This window comes from Phodopus roborovskii, unplaced genomic scaffold (genome assembly GCF_943737965.1).
Source record: "Phodopus roborovskii unplaced genomic scaffold, PHOROB, whole genome shotgun sequence".
Taxonomy (NCBI): Eukaryota; Metazoa; Chordata; class Mammalia; order Rodentia; family Cricetidae; genus Phodopus; species Phodopus roborovskii.
In genome coordinates, this window is record NW_026126511.1 from 54734780 (window position 1) to 54742866 (window position 8087).

General features: G+C 42.0%; 1 pseudogene; it reads right to left on the reverse strand.

Moving 5' to 3' along the window:
- Positions 1–6391: 6391 nt before the first annotated feature.
- LOC127230327 (glyceraldehyde-3-phosphate dehydrogenase-like) lies at positions 6392–7423 on the reverse strand (annotated as a pseudogene).
- Between the last annotated feature and the right edge of the window lie 664 nt (positions 7424–8087).

Here is an 8087-nt window from a genome sequence, read left to right on the forward strand (position 1 = left end):
GAAGCTAAGCCATTTGGCTCATGCCACTAAATAATACAGTCTGCACTACTTAGAAAATATCCTGCAACATTCTGGCAGGGCAATTTCATTTTATTAAGGTTTGAATTCTCAACCAGGACAAAGAAGCTGCCACCAAAAAGAAGAAAACATGGGAGTCAGCCAATTCTTGGCATCCAGCAGTTGTTTAATAAATACTTGTTGAATGAATGCATGGAAGTGGAACTGTCAGGAAATTTCATAGGACATAAAAGCAGAACTTCTAATCCTGAGCCCCAGAAAATGGAGCTCTTATGGTCTGAGCTGAGAAACTCAAGAGCCACAGGAGAGCCCAAAATTCAGGAGTGAGCCTGGCATAAAATGTGTACAAACCAATATGCTAAAGCATTGCAGGAAGAGCTGTATAATCAGGTAAACAGAATGGATGGATTCTAGGATGGATCTGAGAGGTAATGGAGCATGTACTCACGCCTCATAAAACATGTAGTGAGGTGAAATAATTGGTCATGATGCGAGCAAAGAATGCTTCATCTTCCTTTGTTAGCAGTTTCCTCCTCAGCATCTATTCATTGTCTATTGCAGAAAGTGGGAACAGTTGTCAAAGGGTTCTATGCTGGCCATGTTCCCCATCCCTAATAGTTCATGGGAATCTCTCCTTCCCCAGTACCCAAAGAACCACACCACCCTGGCTGCATGAGCATCCTGCATCCCTTTTCAAAACTTTAGCTTAAATGCAGTCCTCAGAATAATGGCTCCATCTGGAAGACTTCCAGCTATCCCAGGAATCAAGCTTTCATTTGCTCTGCATTCAGTTGGCACTGCCCAACTGAACTTCTGAAATGGTGGATTAGTCTGGTTGCCCAGACATCTACTTACTTGAAGTGTAGTGGCCATAACTGCTGAACTTGCCTTAAACTTAATTAATTTAAATTTTAAACAGTTGTTCATGGGTTGGTACCTACTATATTGACAAGCCAGAGTTACACATTTTTTTTTTAAGGAAACTAACCATTTTCATTGCATCTCTCCTCTTCTGCCTCCTAACCCCTGACTCTGAGTGACAAGAGCCAGCTCATGAGCATCCTGCCTCTGTTCTGCTTGTTGAGTAACAAATATTTAGGGAACTGGTCAAGTTGCAAAGGACCCCACCATCCAGCCATTTGGATAATCCATCACGGAAAGGAATTTTATCACAAGACTAAATTAACCCAGCTCCAGTTAGGTTTTCATCTGATCGTTCAAGAGACCTATACATCAGTCACTCAGCATTTCTTAACAGCGATTGTGTACAGAAAACTCACAAGTAAGATTGTAGCAATTGACTTCCCAGACTATCACAGTAAGACTATACCAAGCGACTTTCTAGACCTTAACACTGCTCAGAAGGGGCTTCCCTCTAACTTGGAAAAACTCATTCATAATGAAACAGAATTCATATTAAGATTACATATTTAGGATATATGTTTCTGTTGTCTATCCTTTGCTTATAATTTCATGTTCTCATGCAAAGTGAATGCTTTTTTTTGTTTTTGAAACATTCCTTTCTTTTTTATTTTGTACGTTTGAGTGTTTTGCCCTACCCCCGTGTGTGTGTGTGTGTGTGTGTGTGTGTGTGTGTGTGTGTATGTGTGTACTTGTATGCACACTCTCTCTCAAGCATGCATGCACTATGTAAGTGCCTGGTGGCCTTGGAGACAAGGCCATGTGGGGAATAGGAACTGAATCCCCCAGTCCTCTGCAAAAACAAGTACTCTTCAAAAAAAAAAAAAAAAAAAAGGAGAGAGAGAGAGATACCTTAATAGAGGGAGCCATTATAGGTTTAAAGAGAAAACTGACTCTAGAGACATGTTCAGAGACCTACAAGGATAACCCCAACTAACAATCTGAGCAACAGTGGAGAGGCTACCATAAATGCCCTTCCCTGATAATGAGATTGATAACTAACTTATATGCCATCATAGAACCCTCTTCTAGTAGCTGATGGAAACAGAAACAGACACCCACAGCTAAACACTGAGCCAAACTCCTAGAATCCAGTTGCAAAGAGGGAGGAGTGATAAGAAAAGGGGTCAAGACAAGGCTACAGAAACCCATAGAAACAGCTGACCTGAACAAGGGGGAGCTCATAGACCCCCAGACTGACAGCTGGGAAACCAGCATTATATCAACTAGACCCCTGAACATGGGTCTCAGACAGAAGGCCTGGGCAGACTAAGGGACCTCTGACAGTGGAACCAGGATGTATCCCTGGCGCAGGAAAGGACTTTGGGAGCACATTCCCCATGGAGGGATAACTGCCTTAGCCTAGAGGGGGGGAGGACCTAGACCCTACTGCAGATAACTTGACAGATTTTGATGATCCCTCCTGCAAGGCATCATCCTCCCTGTGCAGTAGGGGGAGGGGGATGAGATGAGAGGGGGCTCAGAGGTATGGGAGGGAGAGAGGGAGGGAAGGAGGGAAGAAGAGAAGGAGGAAAGAAGGGAGGGAGGGAGGGGGAACTGGATGGATATATAAGTTAAGAAAAATTATTATTTTTTTTAAAGTGTTCTTGACCACGGAGCCATCTTTACAGCCCCAAACTCTAAGCTTCTTACAGGAAGACACTGCCTTTTCTAGGGCACAAGCATTCTTCCATCTCAGTCTGAACTCTAGCTACTTAATGTGGTTCTCCCTGAGTTACATCAGGGACTCTGGAAATCTTAGAAACAATCCCCACCTAGTTCCTGCCAAAACCTGAACTTGCCTTTGAACAAGCTTCTTGGGTTGTGTGTTTACATGTTCATAGTGTTAAAAGCACTAATCTAAACAGTTGTCCACACTGATTTCAGTGACAGATATAATAGACTGATCTTTGATATTATATTTTATGGGCTATTTAGATTATTTACAGAAAGCTCACCAATTAACTACCTGATTAACTGTTAGTATATGCAAGAAGCAAAAGAATCTTTCATATGCTAACATTCAGGAAGCAGTCCTCAAATTGCTTATCACTGCTTGGTGAGATAAGGAGTCAGGAGAGCAGTTTGCAGCCCTAAACTGACCACAAATCTAAAGGTTAAACTTATAACAGCAAATACAATTACCTATGTTTTCCTGGCCTAAAGCTACCAAAAAGTGAGCTCACAATATTAACTTCAGGTTATCTACCTCCTATCTCAAATGTTCATCTTGGGTTTGGAAGCCACACAAAACAGAGAGACTACGAAGTTAAAACTATCAGAAATGAATGAAGTTAGTTCTTTTTTTTTTTCACCTCAGTTGGCCCAAGGAGACAAAAAGGACAGGCTTGCTCCCACGCTCACATTATTCCAAGCAAAATGCAATTTTCACTCCAACTTCAATAAAAGCTTTAATAGACAAAGATTCCACTAGCCTGGTTTTTCTTTCTGTTTGTTTTTGTTTGTTTGTTGCCCACCTTTCTCCCTTTCTCAAGAAGAGGAATCTATAATGTTAAGCTGTCTCCCTAGAGGACCGAGGTGACTTTCCAGTTCTCCAGTGGTTTGAATTTGAGACATTCTTTAGTATTGTAGAAAGACATTGAACTTACAAACTGCATTTTCTACTATTCCCACCTGTTACTATCGATAAAACTTTGGGCAACCCATTGATTTTGGTTTCCACCTGGTTTTTTTGTTTGTTTGTTTGTTTGTTTTTCATATTGCTATTCTTTTAAATATTTCAAATGAGAGATTTCCACCAGTTTCTCCCAAACTAGAGCTCTTTAGAATTTCACAAAAGAGCCTGGTGGTGATATAAGCCTTTAATCCCAGCACTCCAAAGGCAGAGGCTGGCTTATCTCTGTGAGTTCAAAGCCAGCCTGGTCTACAGCTTGAGTTCCAGGACAGCCAGGACTGTTACACAGAGAAACCCTGTCTAGGGAGGGAAAGAATTCACAAAAGAATGATAAAAAGAGTTCCAATAATTGTTCTAATTTTTTAAAGCTCGACATCAGAATTATCCACTTAACCACAAAAATTACTACTCAACATGTTTTCTATAGCTACTGTGACTTTGTAGTCGAGAACTAAACTGTCTCAAGCATGGAAAAAGTCTCATAACTTCCGGAATTAACATGGAACTGATATTTAGCACTTCTGACTGAAAATGAACCTAAATCCTCGGTCTTTAGGCCTTAGTTCGAGCCTAAATCCTTATAGTCTGAGGGTTTAGGGAGAGCAAGTCACCATTTTCTGAAAAGAGATTTGTATGTAGACTCAGTGGAGATTGGCAGGCAAAGTCGCCCGAGGAATGTGCCAGCAGGGGGATGGAGTGGAGAAGGAAGCATAATTTCACAGGTGATCCGTCTCCAAGTCTGAGGCCAAAGGCCTTTCCGGTCATAGGCAGGAACAAAAAAAAAAAGTGGCCCCTGGCATGCATTTCTGTTCAGCTTCTTTCGTTAGGACTGCTCAGAAGATGATGCCTGTTTGCCTGTTTTCCAATTCTGGAAACCGAACCCTGGATCGGCCCTGTATCACCCCATCCCCCTGCTTCATCTTCTATTCCTGAGAGACTTCAGACAGTCACTGCTTTGTAAAAATCAAGAGCACATCTGTCCTTACGAGAGACACCTGAGAATTTTCCAGTCTCTGGACATCCTGGGGACTTAGTAAAAGAAGATTTAAATACCACACGGTGTCTTAGGGAAAATCTGATTCCTCTTTAAGAGCTTGTCCCACATCACCGGCTTACACCAAACATACTTTCGGGCATCATAAAAGCTCTATTAGACTAGGAAGAGATCTGGCTGTAATTAATCCAGGAGACACTCTGTACAAGAAAATGGATTCTTTGGTTAAAGCACAAATATGAAATTCATCAAAGGAGATGACAAGATACAGTTTGCATTAACCCTTACTGATTTCTGTTTTAACTGTGAACTTACTGTATTCTAATATATTTTTGGTGTTACACATGGCAACTCCAGCGAAGCCTGTAAAAATGGCTTGAAATCCCCATGGCAAGTGGAGCATGAAGATTTGGTTTCATTTTCAAAACTGCTCCGTGGAGACATAGGCCCTACAAAGCAATTCTCATTTTACTCCATTATAACTCCAACAGCTGTGGGATGAATTATAAAATGTATTTAATGCAATCTGAAATTTAGAATTTTGATCTCTGAAGAAAGCATTTGGAAAGTATAATATTTTGGAAGAATCTCACACCTGCTTAAAAGGGGGGGGGGGATTTAAAACTTTGATAAAGCTTCAACAAACAAGAAACATTCTGAAATTTTAACAAGGAATATTCTGAAAATTTAACAGGCCTACTCCCCGTAAGAATATTAGATCTACAGTGTGCAATCGACATATATATATATATATATATATATGGATTAATAGCATTTTCTTACACCCTCCCAGGCACATCATATTACCACAGACAAAAAGAAAAGTATACAGACTCAAGTGAATACTTGTTTTTGCTTTTGTTTTTTTTCACATATAAGGAAATATTATACATATTGATATTCTTGGTCATATATATGTATATGTTTTATGGCTAGTCACCCACAATAGCCAGGCTTGTAAACTCAGTGTACCTTTCTCAAGATGTATTCACCTCTTTGATGTATTAGCTAATCAGGGCCCAGTGCCACAGTGATTTTTAAAAGTTTAGTCCATTGCAAGTATCCACAGGAGTATGCAAATAGCCCATTCTGTAGGGCTGCATGTCTGTACTGGTGGCCCATGGGACACATAACTCTCTTCCCCTCTACCACAAGCAAGCTTCAGATAGAGCCAATGCCACAGTTCTAGCTGCACTATGGTGAGGTACAATTCATCATTGCTATCATCTCTGAAGAAAATTACAGTACAGAATGAATTATCTTTTTATACAGCCTTGATAATTCTGGGATCTGCATTAGAGAGAAATAAATAATTCTTCCTGTGTGTGATATGTGAACGTGGCATGTGTGTAGGTAAATATGTCCTGTGCATGCATGCAGAAGCCAGAGGAGGATGTCAGGTGACTGTGGCTAGGTCGGCTGGCCAATGAACTCCCAATATCCACCTGTTAATCTAGCTCCCAATGCTGGAATTACAGATATGTGCATGTATGCCCAGCTTTTTACATGGGTGCTAGAGATATTGAGGTCCTCAAACTTGCCCAGTAAGCCATCTATCTCCTCAGACCCCAAACCAATATATATGTATATATGTATGTACATGTGTATGTATGTATGTATGTATTTTGGGGGTACAGGGGCAGTGAACTTTATTGATGGCACTCAAGAGAGCAGGGCTCCCTAAACCCCTTAATTCTGGGGGTCTGGGATGGAAACTGTGAGGGAGATTAGTGTCGGGGGTTGTTGGACAGGGACTGCTCAGCATCCAGGGCCTGTCTCTTGCTCATTTCCTTGCTGGGAGTGGATGGTCCAGGATGGGCTTCTTACTCCCTGGAAGCCATGTAGGCCATGAGGTCCACCACTCTGTTGTTGTAACTGAATTCATTGTCATACCAGGAAATAAGCTTTACAAAGTTGTCATTAAGAGCGATGCCAGCCCCAGCGTCAAAGGTGGAAGAGTGGGAGTCACTGTTGAAGTCGCAGGAGACAACCTGGTCCTCGGTGTAGCCCAGGATGCCCTTCAGTGGGCCCTCAGATGCCCCAGGACGCCCTTCAGTGAGCCCTCAGATGCCTGCTTTACCACCTTCTAGATGTCGTCAAACTTGACAGCTTTCTCCAGGCAACATGTTAGATCCACGACAGACACATTGGGGGTAAGAACATGGAAGGCCACTCCCGTGAGCTTCCCATTCAGCTCTGGGATGACCTTGCCCACAGCCTTGGAGCACCAGTGGATGCAGGGATGATGTCCTGAGCAGACCCAAGCCCATCATGCCACAGCTTCCCAGAGGGGCCACCCACAGTCTTCTGGGTGGCAGTGATGGCATACACTGTGGTCATGAGTCCTTCCACAATACCAAAGTTGTTATGGATGACCTTGGCCATGGGGGCTAAGCAGTTGGTAGTGCAGGAAGTGTTGCTGACAATCTTGAGGCAGTTGTTATATTTCTCATGGTTCACACCCATCACAAACATGGGGCATTAGCAGAAGGGGCGGTGATGATGACCCTCTTGACTCCACCCTTTAAGTGGGCCCCAGCCTTCTCCATGGTGGTGAAGACACCAGTAGACTCCACAACATACTCAGCCCCAGCATCACTCCATTTGATGTTGGTGGGCTCAAACTCCTGGAAGATGGTGATAGCCTCCCCGTTGATAACAAACTTCCCATTCTCAGTCTTGACTGTGCCCTTGAACTTGCCATGGGTAGAGTCATACTGGAACATATAGACCATGTAGTTGAGGTCAATGAAGGGGCCATTGATGCCACCAATGTGCACTTTGCCAGAATTGATGGTAGCCCTGGGAACCAGGCGTCCAATACGGCCAAATCCATTCACTCCAACCTTCACCATTGTGTCTCAGAAACGAAGCTGCACTGCACGAAAAGATGTGCTGTCTCTAGGACAGGGAGGAGCAGAGAGCCCCAAACTGATATTTTTATATTTACTTTTTCAGGTTCTATCTCACTGATTTTTTTTCTCTATTTTACATTCATGGTAAGACTTTCAGTGAAATGTATAAATACTCAACAATCCTTCACAGTGGAGTGGTTCCAGGTCTTTTTTTCACCATAGGTACCAAACTCTGAAGCTGCTCAAGTCTCCTGTAAAAATGATACAGTATTTTCATAGACTCTGTACAATCCCCCATATACTTTAAATTATCTCAAATTACTCATAATGTTTGGTAAAATATAAATTCTCTCTACATAAGATAGTCATATCATAAAGTTAAGAAATAATAGCCCCCAAAAGTCTGTGAATGTTCAGTACTGATACAATTTTTTCAAAATATTTTCTGGGAATGTGTGTATGTATATGTGTATATATACACATGGGTGTGTGTGTATGCACGCATGTGGGGAGCAGAGGTCAACATCAGGTAACTTCTTTTCTTTTAAGTCAGGAAGGCAGGTCAGTCAATATTGAAATGCCACGAGTTTATTTTTCACCACTCTTATATAGCTTAACCAAAAAGGGGAATATGGTATCATGTATACAGAACAAATAGACTTTT